Below are 22,067 nucleotides of genomic sequence, written 5' to 3'. Positions count from 1 at the left end.
TTATAGATTTCGATAGACTATGTTACTTAGTCAAAATTGTAGATACATTAACGTTGAGTTCTTGAAGATCTTTCTCTGGTTTTTACAGCTTTATTTTGATGTCTTGAAGATCTTCCTCTAATTCTTAGAGTTTATTATTATAATTACTAGAAGATCTTTCTCTGATTCGTAGAGTTTAACCGCTGCCACCATTTATTAGTGTGCTACTTTTATAAGCACACATTGTGTTGTTTAAGATGTTAAGTCTTGATAATGAAGTTCATATGCTTAGTTGTCGTAGCATTTAAACACAATATGGAAACTGTTATTCTTTCTCGGAAGACACCTGCATCCGGTGACGACACAATCTTTCACACACTGATGCATTGGTGTTGACGTTTCAGAAAAATGTTACATTGCCGAGGCTGCATAGTGCATCCTGTTTATGATTTTATATGACTACAGCAAATCTCACGCTAGCATCTTCAACCACAATGACATATTACGTCATGTGTTTTAAACATGTAATAACAAACTATTTCATTTATTACAAATGTAGTTGTGTTCCGGCACACGTCTGCGCCTGGAAATGAGGTAGCTTTACTGGCAAAGAATGCTGCTGCAGAATTGCTACCAAGAGGCCATCCCATCCTCTGAATTTTCACCAAGCATTAAGTGCTTGTTCTTAAATAATGGGCAACAGCATTGTGGTATCTTATATGGAAAGATGAGGGAAATAACAAATACGATATCTCCTTAGAAGTTATATGATGACCCGAAAGTGGGAGACTATGCTTTGCTGTCTCCGCATTGATCTCACTCGGTTGACTGGTACCCCTGACAGTGAAGCAATTCTTGACTAAATGCCCCACTTTTTAGCACCTTAAGAAATAGATATTTGTTTGAAGCTCGAGGTTTGGATGACTGGTTCATCCTTCCAAGAATCTTGGGCAGGATGTGTTTTGCTATGGCAGCAGTATACTTTATTTCAGAAGCAGGTCTTCTGAAAGCTATTTAAATTTTGTAATAACAACTTTGCTTTTATGGTTTCAATTAAATATCGGGGTCAATGACCTTCGATGTCAAGATGCCAGAAAATTTCAAGTAAATCGATCATTATTCACATATTTGCTGGCAATTTAAGCAAATTTTCTTTTATTGAATCTAAAATAGTCCTTTTTTGACAAGGGTAAAAACACCGAGCCTTTTTGACTAACACCTCTGAAACAAGTTGAGGAGTACTGAATGTAGTGAATTTTATGGCAGAATCACTATTCAATATTCAATTCCCCATAGCTTTATGTTCTGAGTTGGTAAGTAGGCTAACAATTATCCAGATACTAGGAAAATAGTCATAGTGTTCAAGCACTTACCCACGCTAGTCCAAATTAGATTTCGACAGACGCGCGTAGATGCTGAACTTGAGATGACTTTCTCACAAGATTACAGCACTTACAATAACTGATTAGGGCAGTCAACGACTGGAAAATACGTAAGTGACTGCTTAAAAGAGCATTGTTGTTGTTATTATTATCTATTATTATCATCATTATCATCATCATCATCATCATTTTAAGCTACAACCCTAGTTGAAAAAGCGAGATGCTTCAAATCAAAGGGCTCCAACAGGGTAAAATAGCCCAGTGAAGAAAGTAAATAAGGAAATAAACAATCCATATGAGAAGTAATTAACAATAAAATATTTTGAAAACTAACATCATCAAAACTGATATTTCATATATAAACGATAATCATGTCAACCTGTTCAACATAAAATTATCTGCTGCAGGTTTACAAGTGACAAACTTGGAGTTGCTTCCTAGAGCTTGTAACTCCAACTAACTTCCTGACATACTTCTTGAACTTCCAAAGTATTTTTGTTTAAATTTTACAAATGTCTAAATTTGAAAAATACCTTCAGTATGTAATGAAATTGAATCTTAAAAAATAACATTAAAATTAGAATAAAAATAAGAAATCTTTAACATTTTTATTTTATTTATATTGTTACGAAACTTGATAAATTCTCTACAATCACTACAGTTAGCATACACTTCATGACATGGCTTCTTTGCTTTGTCTAAGAGGACAAACCAATAAAAAAAGGTGTGGCACACAAAACAGAAAATGCTCGTGTCCGTCCAGGATCTTAATCTACTTAGTGCATATATTTGATCTTTGAGAATGAGGCTAATATTTATGTAGAAGTACAGCTGGTTAAGAATTTCTTGAACAATACCCTCTTAATGAGAGAATGCCTTGATGAAGTCATTGAGCTTCAGCACGGCATTTCATTCCCGTGCTGAAACTTGGTGACGGGCAAGAGGGCTCTCGAACTTGGGGAAATTACTCCCCCAGTTCGATTCTAAATTTCTCTCTTTTACCTTTTTCTTTTTCTCAATATTACTTCGACCTTATCCTAATTTCACAAACTTTCTTTAGTCTTGCTTTCCAAACTCTATGACAAAAATTTCCCTCATGTGTATATATTATGTACATATATTTATTATTATTTTTTTTTTCTTTTCTCCTATGGCTTGGACGTTTTTACGTCCATTGTAGCCCCGGCGGGGATGTTCATACATCCTTTATTGCTGCCTGCTTTGATGAGTGGGAGGAGGTATCACGGTTGGGAGGTGTTTGCATTCAAAGCTATATGTGAGAGTATTGGATGATTTCAGCCATCCCGAAGATGGTTTGGACCTTTCTGGCGGAACTATTCTCAAGTGTTGGGTCTTCTGAATCCAGGGGGATCCAATGCTTGGGGTAGGACTCTCTGCTTTTGGCCAGAAGCCCATCATTATAGATATGGGGAGGATGATTCCATAATTTCTTGGTCTCAGTCCTAACAGGCAGGTTCAGCTTACACCTGTGCCTCTATATCTGTTTTGATGCTATCCTTCGGGTAGGGTATGGAGTGGACCATCTGGGAAGTATACTTTCATTGTGCCGATAGTGGAGAGTGAAAATTTCCTTTCCGACGTGTGGATAATGGATTCTTTAAGGAACGAACCCCCATCCCCTGGATACGCTGACTCTCCCCCGGCACTGTTGACGACCTCTGCTAATGTGATAAGGGATAGCTCTGTTGATGACCTCGGAACGGGAAAGGACCATTCTACTGATATTTCTAAATCGAGTAATTTGGGTAACACAAGGAAACTTCGAATCCTCCATGTTACACAAATTTCAATAGAAACAAATTATGATGATCTATGTAAAGCATTTGAATGCTATGGATACATAAAAGAAATAAGGATGAAACTTGAAGCTGAAACTTAGGATTCATGGATATCTTATAGTAGTTATGACGAAGCATTTAGTGCAATAAGTAATTTGAATAATATTAAAATTAATAACTTGAATGTCGCGGCTGCTCTCTGCGATAAGGTACCAAAAGGTTTAGATGTGTACAGGCCTGCCGATTGGTTGGAAAAAGACGCAGATTTAGTCATGCCCTCCCAGAGAAATCCAAAACCACCGATGTGGCTTATAGCTGAATCAAAGGGGGTTACAGGGAATTATTTTAAAATATGCAAATTGATTCAGAAAAAAGTAGGAACTATTGCACCAGGCGATATATCTCGTTTCGGAAAAAATAGTTTCCTTATCCATGCCAAATCCAGTACACAGTCGGTAATATTGTCCAATATGAAAATAAGTAATGATGACATTAAGTTAGATGTCAAACCCCACCTAAATTTTAGCTACGGAAGGGGTGTAGTTTTTAACAGAGATCTATATGATTTTACAGAGGAGGAGATACTGGCCATGTGTCCATTAAGTGTATGGAAAGTTCATAAAGTCCCAGGTACATCAATGATAATCCTTACGTTCCTGGATGCTGATGTACCTTTTCATATTATCGAGAACGAAAGGATTAAAGTAAGACCCTTCAAGCAGAAGCCATTGCAATGCTTTAATTGTTTTAAATTTGGACACCCGTCCAAAGTTTGCAAAAATGAGAAGATGTGTGGTATTTGCTCCAAATCTGAGCATGGAGAGTGCACTTGGAGCCAGGTGTTTAAATTGCAGCTCGAATCACAAATCCACAGACAAGATCTGCGAGCTATATAAGTTGGAGGAAGCTGCCCTCAACAAATCAAACTTAGAACACACAAGTGTGACCCATGCCAAAAGACTATTAAATAAATCAAATACATATGCTAAGGCATTAAAATCAAACCAACCTAGCACTGCCAATAGCTCAAAAAAAAGTATACTATCTGACAAAATGTCAAATAACGAGGTAACCATATCACCACCTGAGGCTTTACCACGGTGTATTAACACTAGGTCATTGCCCATTGCTGTACAGCCTTCAGCCGCCATTACAAAAAGTAATACAAACCTCTCTCAGGCCATGTCCTTGCCTGATCTGATGGAGGTTCCACTTAAGACTAACTTACCTGATGCACCTGTTGTGGGAAAGGTGCAAAAACCTCGAATCCCACCATCTATTAATCGCAAAAGAGAGAGACCTCCATCTCTCTCTCCACCCTCCATTAGAAACGTTAAGGTTATGACATCAAATAAATTTGATGTTTTCTCTGTTGATGTTTCTAATGAACCAGAAGATGGACTGAATAAATCAGAAATTCAAGTTGAGGTCCACCATCCACCTCAACAAATAGATAAAAAGAATACAAAGAAAATCACAAATGTAAAACCCAACATAACAAGACCACCTCTGAAGAAACCTACTGTTAATAATGTTAAATTAAAAACTGCTAATGGGAAGACCTCATCCAAGATGTCTTCCAGAAATAATCCATAGTTTTCTCTTCCATTTTGCAATGGAACTGTCAGGGTTTGAGGGCGAAATATGAAGAACTTAAGCTCCTAATTCATGAGCATTCCCCCATAATTGTATGTCTACAGGAAAGTATGCTTGATTCTAACACTCCTAGTCCTCGAGAGTATGTTAGCTATAGAACACCATATAATCAACAAGCAGGGAGCCATGGCGGAAGTCTCATGTACATTCGTCGAGATGTTCCCCAAATACCCATGTCTATACGTACAACCCTGCAGGCAGTTGTACAAATTGATATAGGGAGAAAATATACAATATGCTCTCTGTACTTACCTCCAAATGATAATATTTTATATGATGATTTAGCAGAGGTCATTCAACAACTCCCTCAACCTTTTCTCTTACTGGGAGATATGAATGGTAGACATCCTTTATGGGGTGATGTTTTGGCCAACACAAGGGGCAATATGATCTCATCAATTGTGGAGAATGAGGATGTGGGACTCCTTAATACAGGAGAGCCCCCACACTTTCATGTTCAGACAGGTACTTTGTCATGCATTGACCTTTCAATTGCAAGCTCCAACTGCCTTCTTGATTTTGATTGGAGGACATTAGATGATTGGCATACTAGTGATCATGCACCAATCATTATAAACACCAACAAGGGTCCGCCTTTGCAAAGATCGCCACGTTGGAATCTAGACAAGGCAGACTGGGTTAAATTTTCTGAGCTAAGTGTAATCGAAGGGAGAGCAGAACAGTTTGAAAGTGTTGATGATGCCATAGACCTACTGAATGGAACTCTTCATACAGCAGGAGTCAATTCAATTCCCAAAACAAAAGGGTTATTCAAACGACGACCAGTCCCGTGGTGGTCTTCAGAACTAACTGCACTCCACAGAGCCACAAGAAGATCTCTAACACGATTGCGTAGACGCAGAACTGATGAGAATTTAACTATGTACAAGAAATGTAGAGCACAGTTCCGTCGTGCCATGAAAGAAGCAAGGCGCCAGTCATGGATGTCTTTTGTTTCCTCCATTAACAGTAGAACACCACCATCTGCTGTGTGGAGGAAAGTAAAAAAGATAGTTGGCAAATTCACCCCCAACCCACCACCAGTGTTGAAGGTGAATGGCCAGTATGTAACTGAAGCAAATGAAGTTAGCAATGCCCTGGCTAATCATTTTTCAAATGTATCCAGCAAGTGTGAAGGAGCCCCTGGTCACCAGTATAGGAGCACTGAAGAAAAGAACATTTTAAATTTTGCAACAAGAAGGGAAGAGTCTTATAATTCTCCTTTCACTGAAAGAGAATTTGATTCCGCACTTGCTCATTGCAACGATACAGCCCCTGGACCCGATGGAATTCCATATGCAATGATTAAACATGTACATTTTAAAACAAAGCTATTTATTTTAAGCATTATTAATAGAATATGGCATGATCATAGTTACCCAAGTGTTTGGGAACTAGCCATTATTTTAGCCTTTTTAAAACCCGGTAAAGACAAGTTTTTAGCAGCAAACTATCGTCCTATTGCATTGACATCTTGTTTATGTAAAATCCTGGAGAAGATGGTCAATGCAAGGCTGATATGGTACCTTGAAAAGAAAGGTATTTTATCACCGATTCAATGTGGATTCCGAAAAATGCACTCAACGACTGATGTGTTGATACGACTTGAGTCTTCTATTTGTGAAGCCTTTGCTTCCAAACAGCACCATGTTACAGTATTTTTTGACCTTGAAAAGGCATATGATACCACATTGAGATATGGTATTCTTAAAACCATTCATGTATTGGGATTGAGAGGAGAGCTGCCACTATTTATTCAGGCATTTCTTTCACGTAGAGTTTTTCAAGTGAGAGTGGGGGAAACACTATCAGAGAGTAAGTGCCAGGAAAAAGGAGTTCTTCAGGGTAGTGTGCTGAGTGTAACCCTTTTTGCACTAGCAATTAATGGGATATCCTCAGCCATTCCCCAGGATGTTCTCTCAACATTATTTGTGGATATGATCTCAATATCATTTGCTGGCACTAGAATGGCAATGGTTGAGAGAAAAATCCAACTCTCTATTGATAAAATTATCCAGTGGGCTGACATGAATGGATTTAAGTTCTCGACAAGTAAAACTACCATTGTCCATTTTTGTCGTATCCGGGGAGTACATCCAGACCCGGATATATACATTAAAGGTCAACGGATACCATGTGTATCGGAAACCGAATTTTTAGGTTTGATATTTGACTGTAGACTTACATGGGTTTCTCACCTAAAAGCGCTTAAAGCTAAATGTGTTGAAGCTCTGAATATCTTAAAAGTATTGTCCCATACATCATGGAGGGCAGACCGCAATACTATTTTAAAATTATACAAGACCTTGATTTTTTCCAAAATTAGTTATGGTTGTGAGGTATATTCTTCAGCCACCCCAAGCCGGTTAAAAATATTAGACTCGATACATCATGCAGGTATTAGATTGTCTACAGGAGCTTTTAAAACCTCGCCTATCCCAAGTCTCCTTGTTGATGCTGGAGAGTTACCTCTAGACCTTTACCGAATGTCTTCCATTCTTCGGTATTGGTTTAGATTGCAAAGACTCCCTAACTCTCTAGCCTTTCAGACTGCAAGCCTTGTAAGACACGCATCATACTTTGAGTTGCACCCAAAATCTCCTCAACCTTATGGCTTTCGGGTGAAATGATTATTAAATAGTCTGGATATAATTAGAAATAAGGTACTTCCATTCAAGGTATCATCAACGCCTCCATGGAAGTTACCAGAGATATCTTTTTGTAAATATTTTATTGGAGATAAGAAGAATATGTCAGACCTAGAAGCCAGGTCTCTTTTAATGAACATGTTAAAGAACATAGAGGATCAACTTTTATCTATACTGATGGCTCCAAATCTGATGCTGGCGTTGGTTCTGGAGTACATAGTAATGGTTTTAATTGTAGAGGTGCACTTCCTCTGACCGCTTCCATATTTACTGCCAAACTGTATGGCTTATTAACCGCTATTGAGAAAATAGCGTTGGAGAAGGAGGGTAATTTTACAATTTTTAGTGATGCAAGGAGTGTCCTTCAAGCTATGGAAGTTTTTAATTCTAATAACCCTCTAGTTTTAAAGATTTTAGAATGGCTCTTCCTTATTGGACGGAGAGGTATAACAGTTCAATTTTGTTGGGTTCCAGCACATGTAGGTATGTCCGGGAATGAGAAGGCAGATTCACTGGCTAAGGAGGCTGCATCCGAGTTGCTGCCAAGAAGGTATCCCATTCCCTGTAATGATTTCTTACCTGACATCAAGAAATTGGTTTGCAATAAATGGCAACAGCAATGGGATAGTCAAGATGGTAATAAAATGAGGGAAGTAACAAATGACATATCTCCTTGGAGGTATAATATGATGCCCCGAAAATGGGAGACGTCACTTTGTCGTCTCCGTGTTGGTCCCACTCGGTTGACACATGAGTTTCTGCTGAAGGGCCAACACCAACCGTATTGTGACAACTGTTTAGTACCTCTAACAGTAAGGCATTTGTTGACCGAATGCCCCAATTATAACAACTTGCGGAATAGATATTTGTTTGAGGCTCGAGGTGAGGGTGGCAGGTTCATCCTTGCCAAGATTCTTGGAAATGTGTCCTACCATGCAAGTGGCATTTTTAGATTTCCTTCAGAAGCAGGTCTTCTGAAAAATATTTAACTTTTATGACATTCAATTTTTATGATTTTAATTGAATACTCGTTAATTTTTTATTTTATTTCATTTTTTATTATTGTATACATAAATTAAATGTTACCGGCGTCAATGACCTTAGATGTCAGGATGCCTGAAAACTTTAAATCATTCATTCTTGAACAATATTTACTATATATTCATTGACTTAGGTACAGGGTCAATCCAATCTTTTGTCCTTACCGACTAAATTTATAGTTGTCGGCTCACATTTTTGTTGTTCAAGTAGACATATTTCAATGTTTTGAATGTCTTCTTCACCCAAGGGGTTGACTATTGCACTGTAATTGTTCAGTGGCTACTTTAAATAAGGTAAGCAGCTCTTCTAGGATAAGGACACTCCAAAATCGAACCATTGTTTTCTAGTTTTGGGTAGTGCCATAGCCTCTGTACCTTGGTCTTCCATTGTCTTGGGTTAGAGTTCTTTTGCTTGAGGGTACAGTCAGGCACACTATTCTATCTAATTTTTCTTCTTGTTTTGTTTAAGTTTTTATAGTTTATTTAGAGAATATTTAATTTAATGTTCCTGTTCTTAAAATATTTTATTTTTCCTTGTTTCCTTTCCTCACCAAGTTATTTTCCCTGTTGGGCCCCTTGGGTGTTAGCATCCTGCTTTTCAAACTATGGTTGTAGTTTAGCAAGTAATAATAATATTTTAAAAGTTTTAGTAATATCTATTGTGAAGTTATAGTATCTACTAGTTTATCAGAGCTATTGAAAATGACATCAAGATATCTAGATAGATTTGTACGCACAGCTTCAACCCTTACCACCCACCCCTCTTCCTTGGTACTACTACTTGCCAGGGTATCACTCCTTCCCCTTGAGCATGACAGGAAATATTTTTTTATAGTCACACCTATTATTATTGCTAGGTAAGCACTGACACTTGCTGTTTATTATATAGGGGATATTTTACATATATAAATGTATATAATAGTATAGTTAGAATGAAGGAAAATATGAAATGTTTTATTTAAACACTTTCATAACTGTACTATGTACCATAGGGGAGATTGGTTCTTTATTTCTGTGATCTGTATTCCTTTTTGTACCCTGTACAGGTAGTGCTTGACTTACGGCCTATGCGACATCACGATTCGACTCTACGACGATATTTTAAGGGTGATGTCATGAGTCTATCGAGAAATGACGTATATTTCCTTGAAAATTTTTCTTGCATAAAGATAAACTGATTTATCTTGGTAAATTATTTTCTTTTGTAGTTAATATACAGTATCTATTTTCATTTAAAAAATACATTGAGAAAAGTTTTAATATCTGTCGAGTTCATATGTGTCTGGTGACGTCATATCACCGGCAGAAAGCGACCTGGTTATACAGCGAGTTCCTTCCAATAGGCTAACGATTAGTATTTGTATTCCCATTATCGAAATATCAAGTAACAATACTAAGTATTTTGTGGATCTGTATCGGTTGTGATGAGTACTACTTTGCGTAAATTTGACCTAGTTTAATTAATTTGATAATCTGTATTTATATAAAGTATACTAATACGACATATTTTCTTGAAAATAGATTTCCTTTTACATTATAAAAATTAAATACTTTAGCTTGTTAAGTTATTTTCTTTTCATTTCTTGCAAGATAAAAGAAAATTAATTTACATATTTTGCATGTCGTTCTTTGAAGCGTTTACATCTTGTCTTGTGACGTCATGTATCTGGCGGAAGTGCACTGACAAACCGAATGATTTTTCTTTCATTGTTACTGTGTAATCTTATTACAGCATTCCCATCATCGAAACACCGAGCAACAATGTCAAGTGTTTTAGTGGTCTATCATTAGTACAATTTACCGTAAATTTAAGAAAAATAAAAAAAAAAAGTGTCATTTTTGGCGGAGGGCGAGGGTCAAATCAAGTGATTCCATTTCGATGTGTTACTATTCCCATAATCGAAACATCGAATAATGGTATAAAGAATTTTTCAATATTTTTCTAAAGGAAATATGAAGATTTAACAGAATTAAAAAAACAAAATACGGAGAGAGAGAGAGAGAGAGAGAGAGAGAGAGAGAGGGAGGGAGGTGCGTATTCCTTTTATAACTAATAATGTCTATAAACAAACTATAGTATATGGAAAATGTTACCGTATAACATTGTTTTTGTTGTAATATTCCTTATGAAGAGATTTCGAATGGCAAGAAATTATATAAATTGGTGTTATTCGTACATATGTGCACATAATTGTAATACAGCAGCGTGACCTTGAGATCAGCTGATGCCAACCGAAAGTAAGTGTTGATTATTGATATGATCAAGAAATTGGAAAATAGAATATAAATGTGCTTTAATAAACCATAATTAAACACTATAATGTCCAATGAAATATGAGGGCTTAATATTGAAATGAAAATTGAATACTGTGTGAAGCTTTAAAAATGAACTACCCGTATACGGTTGCGAGAGCGAGCACACAGACAGCGAAAGAGCTACAAAGATTTCGCATTATACCCTATTAGACGAACTGTATGGAAACTGATTTCCTGTAACATATTGATACATAATATTCATCATGAAGATATTTCTAATAAGTTAAGAAATTAAGAAAAAAGAAATGTCATACACATATTTTGATAGGGTAGGGAGCAGCACTTCTAGATTACCTGATCATAACCAAAGGTAAATAAAATTTTAAGTTCTTCTTCATTGGTAAAATGCTTTCAAAATTGAAAATAAAACAAATGAATTAATAATGCATATATCATATGAAACAAGAAAATGGAATAATGATAGTAAGAAAATATTGATAGAATATAAGAGATGATTGCCGAAACATAACGCATCATAATAAATCTACAGAAACTTCGCTTTTTCAGTTCGACATATGACGAAATTGACTTAAGACGCATCTCTCGGTCCTTATCTCTGTCGTAAGTTGATAACTACCTGTATATTAATCATTGTTGAAGCAGACAACGTAATGGAAGTGTCCTAATCCACATATCTTTTTTACAGGTGTTCTCTATTCATGTCGTCTAAACTGATCCTGTACGATACAAGGTTGAAGAGCGTCTTTAGTAAATGCGTCCTCGACCTGAGGCCTTACTTGTGCGTGGAAAGCAAACAAGCTCCTGTCACAAGCTTATTGAAAAAAAAAAAAAAAAAAAAGACTTAATATACGCCACCGTGTCCATTGCCTGGTTGGTCCAACTATCTCGACAAACAACATTACTGCTACACTAAGCCTGGGCTGCTGCTGAAAACTTTTCTTTGCCACTTTATGTTCACCTGTTTCTGGGGGTAAGTATGTGAACCACTATCCATGGAAACTGTGTCAACATATGATAAAAACAATTACACTGATGGGACAACATCGGTCAATGATAAGAATAATGTAGTTTCATTTGCTCCAAAATTGGAAGAAGTTACAACAACAAAACAGATCTTGAGTAAATTTTCTTTTGACAACTTCATCATGCCTATCCTCTTCTTGTACCTCTACCTGTCTCCAATTCTAGTTGCCTATTCAAACCCTACAGGGAGTAGGGCGTGCTGCAAATTAATATAATTAGACAAGGTTGAAGGACCAAAATATTGTGGGGGGTAATGTGGAAATATTTAAATTATAGTTAAGAAATAATACAAATTGTTATTTCAGCAGCTGACTATAATTCTTCACTCAAAAAAAAAAAGCGGACAGTACAAGCAAAAACAGGAATAGCCGCCAACTATACAACCGTGTGTGAACAACTTGCGCACATTGGCTTTCAAAATGTAAGCAAATTGCATGATATTTTTGTAATCCATCTTTATATACTTTAGTGTTAGGCAGCTTTTTGTTGTTTGATATATCGTAAAGCATACCTATTTCTTTCTCCTCTTTTCTTTGTATGATGTATGCAGTTGTCCATCTCTTAGGCAGCAGTTCACTATAGAAACCCTCCTTCCCAATTTTACATAATTTAGATATTACAATTTCAAGATGTAATGAGAAAGTTTTTGGTATATTTTTTTTCTAACTTTTAACTTCGCCATCATACACATTGTGAGTTATCTAATCTCCTTAACACTTTAGACAATTTTCTGCATGTGACTAGCAATTGAAAATGATTGTTGGGCTCATTTCTTTGTTTACCTTCAATATCTAAAATTGATAATTTGGCAATGTTTTCTTGGGAGCATGTCAAAATGGTGTTTTGACAAGAAAAAAAAAACCTATTTCTTGAAAAAGCTGTGTGGGTTCTAAGAGCTTTCAAAGATATAATGTCTTCCCTGCTCTAGGACCTGTGTATCAATGTGCATAGTACAGACTTGATCACTGACTGCCACTGTAGTTTAGTGCTTAGTGAACACCCTTGGAGCTGTATTGAGGCCAAAGGGCATCACTGGACTTACAGTATATGAACTCCTCCCATCCCAAAAATCTAGATAAGGTTGGAAGTTTGGTATACGGGGATGTTTTGAGTGTCCAAAGAGATGAATAGTTCAGGTCCAGACCCCGAAGTGTTGCAATTGGTTAACTTGAAATGGACATCATATTGAACGAGTCTCATCTGATATGTTGAGACGAGATAGGTTTAGGATCACACGCGTAGAAGTCTTTTTTTCAGTGTTCTGAACTGTCTATCATTGTTTATTACCTAATCCAATGCTGAACAGATGAGGTTTCACAGTTGCTTACAAGGGAAATGTAATGAGATGTTAGCAGAATCATCCACCCACATAGAGGAGAAAAATGTAAACTAGAGAATTGAATTTCTCAAGCCCTACTCCAAGAGGCACAACTGACTCTTATGATCTTGGCAGTAAGCATTGCACCATATTGGTAAGATGCACTGAAAACTTGTTTTACTTCTCTGTAATAGAAAATTGATAAATGAAAATTAAAACGTCCCACAAGGTGGAGCCCTAGCTATCCTCCACCCCAAAGTTAGAATACTACCACTGTATTACAATTCTTTTAAATATGAAAGAAATTAAAACTAGGCAGTAGGCTAACTCAAGTTGACACTAGAAGGCTAACCCCTAATTCTGCTATCATCATATAGTTGAATCTAAGATCTGCCGAAGAGTAGTAGAAGAAGTTGGAAATAGGGCTCGAGTATATTTATTTTCCTAATTACTTGGTAATAGAAATTCAAGGCTTATCAAAGCGTATGTTACCACTCTATCTCCCAAACTGCTAATGGAGAAAAAAATTAGGTGATGGAGGCTCTAGTCACTGTGTGGAACTTTATTATAACGCAGTATGTAAGCAAAATCTGCCTTGGGAGTAGGCAGCTGTTTCTGCCCCAGATCATTTAGTTTATGAAAAGAAAATACTGTAAATAAACAAGTGTCGACTAATCAATCTGTTTTATCCGTTATGTACATTCCCCTCAAATAACACTGTTATTACTAGGTCCAAGATAAAAATATTGTGTACCACTAGACATGGAAGTTCATTCTAATAGTCAGGCCTTCTCCATCATGAGGCTCTATCCAGCACAGTATTCTAGAAGTTTTATTCCAGCTTGGACCAAGTTGTGGAATCATTTTCCTAATCAGGTAGTTGAATCAGTAGAACTTGAAATGTTCAAAATTGCAGTAAGAGTGTTATGTTGAAGGGGCTGACATAAGCCTTTTTATAGTTTATATATGAAATACGTTTTGACGATACTGTTTCTAGCATTTTATTTTAATTAATCATTATTTCTCGTATCGTTTATTTCCTTTCATCACAGGGCTATGCTTCCCTGTTGGCGCACTTATGCTTATAGCATCTTTTCCAACTAAGGTTGTAGCTTGCCTATTAGTAATAATAATTTTAAGTATTGATTTCCTGGAAAGCATTGGTTTTCTTGTAATGAGAAGTATAGCGAACTATATTGTTCTTCAAAGGAAAGTAATGACAAGCAGTTTGGTTCTTTTGTAGAACGGTTGTAAGAAATATAACAGCTTGGCATGTATCTATCACTTCCCTGACACCTTCATCCCTTGTGGGGTGGCCATGAACTTTAATTCCAGGAAGGTTTGTACACATTTTTTTGAAGTGTATTATTGGGTCCTTTAATTGGTCAGACAGTATTACATTGGATCCCTCTCTCTGGTTACAGCTCATTTTTCTATTTCCAACATACACCAAATGGTGTGGTCTATTCTTTCAACCATCTCCTCTGTCCTCATACACCTGACATCACTGAGATTACCAAACAATTCTTCTTTATTTAAGGGATTAATTACTGCGCCCTAGTTGTTCAGTGGCCACCTCCCTTTTGGTAATTGTAGAAGATACTCTAGTTATGGTAAGTAGCTCTTGTAGGAGGACGACACTCCAAAATCAAACCATTGTTCTCTAGTCTTCATAGCTTCTGTACTGTGGTCTTCTACTATTTTGTGGTAGAGTTCTCTTGCTTGAGGGTACACTCGCACACTATTCTATCTTGTCTTTTTGAAGGTGTGTATAAATGAAAGATTTATTTTAATGTTGATATTGTTCTTGAACTTCTCTTAAAGTTTATTTCTTCATTTTGTTTCTTCACTGAGCTATTTTCCAATGGGGCCCTTGGTCTTACAGTATCCTGCTTTTCCAACTAGGGTCGTAGCTTAGCAAGTATAAGAAAAAAAATATGAGTGGGTCGCTGGCCGTCCTATTAAAATATTCTGAATATTCTATTCCATGAGTCTTCATAAATTCCGTCAAGAGTTTGAATATGACAATCCTTTGCAAGAAACACATCACGGAACATTTTAATCCTGCCTTTCTACAGCTGCATGTGGCAGTCATGCAACCTTTATCACATTTGAATGAGTATGTGAGCAGTTCTGGTGGAGCTGTTCTGTAGTGACTGGAACCAATCCTTTTGTAGTTGCATCCCAACCCTAATTTGTTGGAGACTTAGTCATTTCCCAACCACATTTGCACTTAGTGATATGTACGTGAGAAATGAAATCGAGCAGTTGCATCTGTAGGAACCACAGAAGCCAAAGGGAATTTATTTTTAATGAGTGACTGAGCATGGCACATAAATCTCAAATCAGGAAGGGGTTAGCATTAAATATGTCCATGTAAATGAAGAATGAAATTCTTTCCTACTTCAGTAATCTTTGCAGATTCAGCAGATGGTTCTTTAAATACAGCAACAAGATCTTATATTTCATGTTTTTCCAAAAGCCTATAAACTTGTTTTCCCTGTCTAAAAGTGTTGGTAGTAGTGTCCGACTCTCTACATGCACGTAGGAAGAGAATGTCCTTGATGACTAATCCAAATTTCTTGGAGTTGGTGTGTACATCTTGCTTTCTGTATTTCCTCTGCCTGGTTTAAATATTATATATTTGTCCTTGATCCAACCAAGGCTGTAAGGAGGATTAAGAGGTCTACATCTTCTCTTACAATTGTTATTGATTCAGCCATGGTAGATTCTTCAATAGAAGTAACAACAATCAGTCTGTCTGCATCTTAAGTAGCTTGTTTTACTGTCTAACCCTCATTGTTCAGTCTAATGGTGAGCAATGTCGTAAGCCAGCTATTATTTCTCTCATTTGAAAGAAACCTGTTTTGACTTGTTTTGAGCACTTTCATCAAACATTCTGTGGTAGGACAAATCATTCGCCGAGCACGCTTAGCACATTTTGTACTTTGGGCTGCTAGATAATCTTTGTTTTTCATACTAAGCATCAGTCTGAATTTTGTTGTCACAGAAACACACCACAGGCTTGGATTTTTGTTTGCTGTAACTGTCTTCTCCATATCTTTTTCAGTTCATACTATTTTTTTCAGCTGGTAGTTCACCCCTATGCCTCAAAAATCTTACTGAAAGTAAATTGACATTCTTCTGTATTTTGTTCCCGGTAGCTAGAAGCATGTGTCATTTGCTCTATAACACAAATTTGGGAAGACCACATTTCATCCAAGAATATGCTTAAGCATGTGTCATTTGCTCTATAACTATCACATTTAGGAAGACCACGTTTCATCCCAGAATATGCTTAAGCATGTGTCATTTGCTCTATAACTATCACATTTGGGAGAACCACGTTTCATCCTAGAATATGCTTGGTTGTATTTTTTTCATGCAAGTTCAATGGTACCTTGCCTCTGCAGCACCTATAAATCGACTACATTAGATAATGAGAGTACATGGGGTTTTGCCCCACTCATCATTTCTCATTTCACCCACTTTTAGAATAATGTCCCCAACGTGAAGAGTCAACACGAACAGATTTGTGCTCGCCTGAGGTGTTTTTTTTTTTTTTTTTTTTTTTTTCCCTCCAGGGTGGGGGGACATTCATCAAGAAAGTCAAAATCTGGTACTAGACTTTCGAGAGATTTAAGGCACTTGAGAGGTTTCCTGTCTTGGCCGGAAAGCTTAAGCACTCCTTGCGTTTGTGTACACCTTCCTACATTTTTCATGCACTCACTCTTTTCAGGCCTTTAATTCATATTGCTTTCCATTTAGTGCTGCAATCTATTAATGTCTTCACAAATAAAGTATTTCTTTAATAAAGACTTTTTCCATAATAAAGCAATCACTGGTAAGGCTATTGGTCTGTTTTCATAGTCCTGAAAGAAAAGAACCACAGTTAGCTTAGAAACTAAAAGCATTATTTAATATTGCATACAAGAAAAATAACCACATGCTAATCAGGTACAAGGGGAAGAAAAAAATTAGATAAAAATATTATCATACTCCTTGTACCAAAACTGCTAAAAATATCACAATAATGAAATTTGATGACTTTTATGTATCGGTAAACTTTCAGCTAAAATGAGTCATAAGCAAGATATTTGCAAGAAAATTGTTCCTCTGCAATTTTTCCAAGATGGCGACCAAATCGGGAGCGGTAGAGGAGTGCAAAATTAATGTTAAGTACCCTATTACAAAGATAATGAAACCTGTTCCAGCTTTAGATGAATTTTTTCCCTTAATCGGCCTTTTTTTTTTTCCTTCTACTGACTGGCCTTCATTGGACCTCATGTGATGCTTTGTAAGCATTACTTATTGGTCTTTGCAGTGTGTATTGGCCCCTAGCTGCCCATGCATTCTAGGGTTAATTATTATTAATTGGTTCATAATGTTGATTCTAGTGTTAATTGATTCTAATGGCTGAATCTGTTGATTGGTTCATTGGGTTATTTCATGTAAATTGGATCTTCTGGTTGAATCTAGTGTTGGTTGGTTCATAGGATTGAATCTAGTGTTAATTTGTTCATAGGGTTAATTGTAGTGTTAATGGTTCGAAGGGTTGATAATAGTGTTAATGGCTTGTAGGGTTAATTATAGTGTAAATTGTTTGTAGGGTTAATTTAGTGATAATAGTTCTGAGGGTTAATTCTAGTGATAATAGTTCGTAGGGTTAATTCTATAGTCTATTTGTTTTAACGACCCATTTCCACTGACTCTCAGCGGTGCCCTTTTAGCTCGGAAAAAGTTTCCTGCGATCTGATTGGTTAGAATTATATTGTCCAACCAATCAGCGAGTAGGAAGCGTTTCCGAGCTAAAAGGGCACCCCTGTGAGTCGGTGCAAATCTGCCTCGCTTAAAAGAATTGACTTTAGTGTTGATGGTTCATAGGGCTGAATCTGATGTTAATTGGTTCATAGTTAATTTAGTATTCATGGGTTAATTCTGGTGTTAATTGATTCATTGTTAATTTCTAATGTTAACTTAGGGTTAATTCTAGTACTAATGGTTCATGTGGTTAATTCATTTTAATTTGTGTTGATTGGTTCATTAGAGTAATTCTCATATTAATGGGTAATTCATTTTAATTAAATCATAGTTTTAATTCTAGTGTGAATTTGTTCATATTGATTAGTAGTGTGGAATGGTTCATAGGGTCAATTCTAATGTTAATGGTTCCTATGGTTAATTCATTTTAATTAGTTCATAGGGTTGTCTAGTATTAATTGGTTCTTATGCTTGAATCTAATGTTCATTGTTTCATAGTACGAGTTTAGTGTTAATTGGTTTACAGGGTTAAATCTAGTGTTAATTGCTTCATAGGGTTAATTAATATTAATTTGTTCTTGTGGGAATATAGTGTTGGTTGTAGGTTGGCCAGTGCACCAGCCACCCGTTGAGATACTACTGCTAGTGTGTTATGGTGTCCTTTGACTGGCCAGATAGTAGTACATAGGATCCTTCTCTCTGGTTATCGTTCATATTCCCTTTGCCTACATAGAGACCTAATAGTCTGACTTATTCTGTAGAGCTTTTCCTGTCATACATCTGACAACTCTTTTAAAGGTGAAAAATATTCTTTAGCTATGGTAAACAGCTCTTCTAGGAGAACGTCACTCCAAAATGAAACAATTGTTCTCTAGTCTTGCGTTATTCTGTACAGCTTTTCCTGTTATACATCTGAAAACTCTTTTAAAGGTGAAAAATATTCTTTAGCTATGGTAAACAGCTCTTCTAGGAGAACGTCACTCCAAAATGAAACAATTTTTCTCTAGTCTTGCGTAGTGCCATAGCCTCTGTACCATGGCCTTCGGTTTGTATTAAAGCCAACACTAATACAAACCAAAGACCATGGTACAGAGGCTATGGCACTGGTCTTCCACTGTCCCTGGGTTGAGTTGGTTCTCTTGCTTGAGGGTACACTTAGACACACTATTCTTTCTAATTTCTCTTCCTCTTGTTTTATTAAAGGTTTTATAGTTTATATAGTAAATATTTATTTTAATATTGTTACTGTTGTATTTTATTTTCCCATGTTTCCTTTTCTCATTGGGCTATTTTCCCTGTTGGGGCACCTGGAATTATAGTGTCCTGCTTTTCCCACTAGTGTTGTAGCTTAGCAAGTAATAATAAAATTGATTATTTCATAGGGATGAATCTAGTGTTAATTGGTTCGTAGGGTTAATTCATATCAATTGATTCATATGAATTGGGTCTTATGGTTGAATCTAGTGTTGATTAGTTTTTAGGGTTAATACTAGTGTTAATGGTTCGTAGGGTCAATTATAGTGTTAATGGCTTGTAGGATTGATAGGTGTTTATGGTTCATAGGTTTAATTCTAGTTCTAATGGTTTGTATGGTTCATTATAGTGTTAACGGATCGTAGGGTTAATGGTAAATGGGGCTAAATCTGGTGTTAATTGGTTCATAGGGTTTTAGTGTTAACGGGTTCATGGGGCTAATTCATTCTGATTAGTTCATAGGGTTAACTCTAGTGTGGTTTGGTCCATAGGGATGAGTAGTGTCAATTGGTTCATAGGGTTAATTCTGGTATCAATTTGTTCGTAAGGTTAAGTCTCGTGTTGTGTTAATCTGTTCAAAGGGTGGATTCTAGTGTTGATGGTTCATAAGGTTAATTTTAGTCTGTGGTTCGTAGGGTTAGTTGCATTGATTGGTTCATAGTAATATTTGTACTGATTGGTTCATAGGGTTAGTTGTATTGATAGGTTCATTTGGTCGAGTGATTCTTAGTTATATTTATTAGTTCATAGGGTTAGTTCTATGGTTAATTGCTGAATAGGATTAATTGGTTCATATTGTTTGTTGCAATGCTGGTTGTGTAATTCATGGGGCATGTTACAATTGCCAAAATTTCTAATGGGGAAATCACTCCCAAGACCTTATTGTCTGGCTCCTGGCCGGTAGGTGTGACAATACTCCTTGAAGATTTACCGATGCTATTTTTATGTTTTTCTCTCAAAAGAAACTGCAAAAATTACCTTTTTCCGTTAACTTTGACTAGGTTTCCTAAACTTATGGTTGTACAGTATAAATGTTAGTGGCATAGTGAAATTTATCAGCCCATAAATTTAAAGTAAATTGTGAAACCTGTTGATTCCAAATATTTTTACTGAAATGTATTTTAATCTTGTAAATGTTTCCTGTAGTGTGATTCATAGTATGTAGTAGAAGTTGTCATGACTACATGTTAATCTAAAATTGATAAACTCAAACATAAGTTGAAATTAAAATATCTTTAGAACACTACCTTGAGAAGATGACCCTAACGGAAAAATATTAAAAAATTATAACTAACCATAGTAAAATTTTATGTTTGAAAAATACAAATCTAAGTCATTGTTTGACTAATAATGATAACAGGTTTTACAAAATAATTTTGTTTGAGTAATTCAAATATTGTTGTTTAAATATATTTTCCTTGGTTTGTTTAAGAGGATATGGGAGAATAGAAGTAAGAAATAAAACTAAATATTTTATATTTATTTCAGGTTTTTTGGAATGTGCGGAGTGAAACTTCAAGATAAAATTTTGATTGACCAAGTAAGAAGGCAGCCTGAAAATGCTGGATTTAAAATACCTCAAGTGACTCCTGTAATAGCACCGACGAAACTTAACACATATAACCATTAATTTGTTTATTTTTAGAAAGATCAGATTTTGTCTGCAAAGAAAAAACAATGGTTTTGTCAGAAATTAAGGAATATTAAAATTTTCTCAGATATTCTCAACTTGTGGGGTTGATGCTGTCAGTGCACTATAGGCATTGCTTGTGTTGGTCTTTGGAGGGTTCTTCCGGCTCTTATGCACTCTTTCAGATACATGCTCTTTTTAGATGTATACATGCCTTTTTTAGATTCGCTCTTTTAGATGCACTCTCAGATACACGCACTCTTTTAGATACAAGCATTTTTAAGATGCACACTTTTAGATACAAGCACTTTCAAGATGCACTCTTTTAGATACAAGCACTTTTAATGCACTCTTCAGATACAGGCATAAGATGCACTCTTTTAGATACATGCACTTTTTAGCTGCACTCCATTTAGATACAAGCATAAGATGCACTCTTTCAGATATCGCACTTTTTAGATGCACTCATTCAGATACGAACTTTTTAGATGCACTCATTCAGATACGAACTTTTTAGATGCACTCATTCAGATACGAACTTTTTAGATGTACTCGCTTGTTAGCACCTGGTCTCCGTTTGTCTCACTGTGCAGCTGGAGTCTTTTGCTCCTTGAAAATTGGACGAGATGTGCTTTGAGATCAAGATCACTTGTGAGCCGGTACTAACTCTATTCAGAGTTAAATCACTTTAAGACGACAGGATCCGCGCATGCGCGACCTGTATTTGTCAAAAACAAACTTTAACAACTCGTTAACGATTGCCAAGTCAAACAACTGTTGAAAATGTTTTACCTTTCAAATAACTTTGACTATTACAAACAATTCAATACGACAATTATAATTTTTTTTACGCATCTCAAACTGTATAATGTTCATATTTTCCCTGACAAAAATTAAATGACTGCCTACTGGTCTTTATAAATACACTACAGTATCGTGATTCCATCTTAAGTCAATTACTTACTTGCATGTTGATTATATTACTTCATCCTTCAACAAAAATATGTATCTTGAAGTTTACCTCCCCCTTCAGTGTAATGAGATATACTTTGAAATATTTTAATGGGAATCTAGCTTACAGATGTCAAGGTGAATGAATGATTGCTACCTTATAGAACTTAGTTTATAGTAACCCATTTTAAGCTTATGATGGCCAATATTGTGACCTAGGCCTGAGTTAATGAGATCTATAATTTCATAAGATTCAAGCCCATGAATTGATCCTGAGTTAATGAGGTCCATAATTTCACAAAATAAGATTAATTCTATGACCTAGGCTGAGTTATTGAGGTTTATAATT

At 36.1% G+C, this 22,067-nt stretch overlaps 1 protein-coding gene and 1 long non-coding RNA gene across 7 annotated transcripts in view; one reads left to right on the top strand and one right to left on the bottom strand.

Moving 5' to 3' along the window:
• Positions 1–21,918, top strand: part of LOC137629631 (uncharacterized) — a 63,569-nt gene extending 41,651 nt beyond the window's left edge. For 2 of the 3 annotated variants that reach the window (XR_011041562.1, XR_011041563.1), the window contains 3 exons: positions 11,467–11,751; positions 12,110–12,225; positions 20,626–21,918. This is a non-coding gene — a long non-coding RNA (uncharacterized lncRNA). The remainder of the gene's footprint in view (positions 1–11,466; positions 11,752–12,109; positions 12,226–20,625) is intronic. The other variant, XR_011041564.1, reaches the window with a different exon arrangement.
• Positions 1–22,067, bottom strand: part of LOC137629630 (uncharacterized) — a 110,776-nt gene that overhangs the window by 54,101 nt on the left and 34,608 nt on the right. The window lies entirely within an intron of this gene.

Source organism: Palaemon carinicauda, chromosome 37 (genome assembly GCF_036898095.1).
Source record: "Palaemon carinicauda isolate YSFRI2023 chromosome 37, ASM3689809v2, whole genome shotgun sequence".
In the NCBI taxonomy this organism is placed as follows: domain Eukaryota; kingdom Metazoa; phylum Arthropoda; class Malacostraca; order Decapoda; family Palaemonidae; genus Palaemon; species Palaemon carinicauda.
This window is presented reverse-complemented; position numbering and strand designations above follow the sequence as displayed.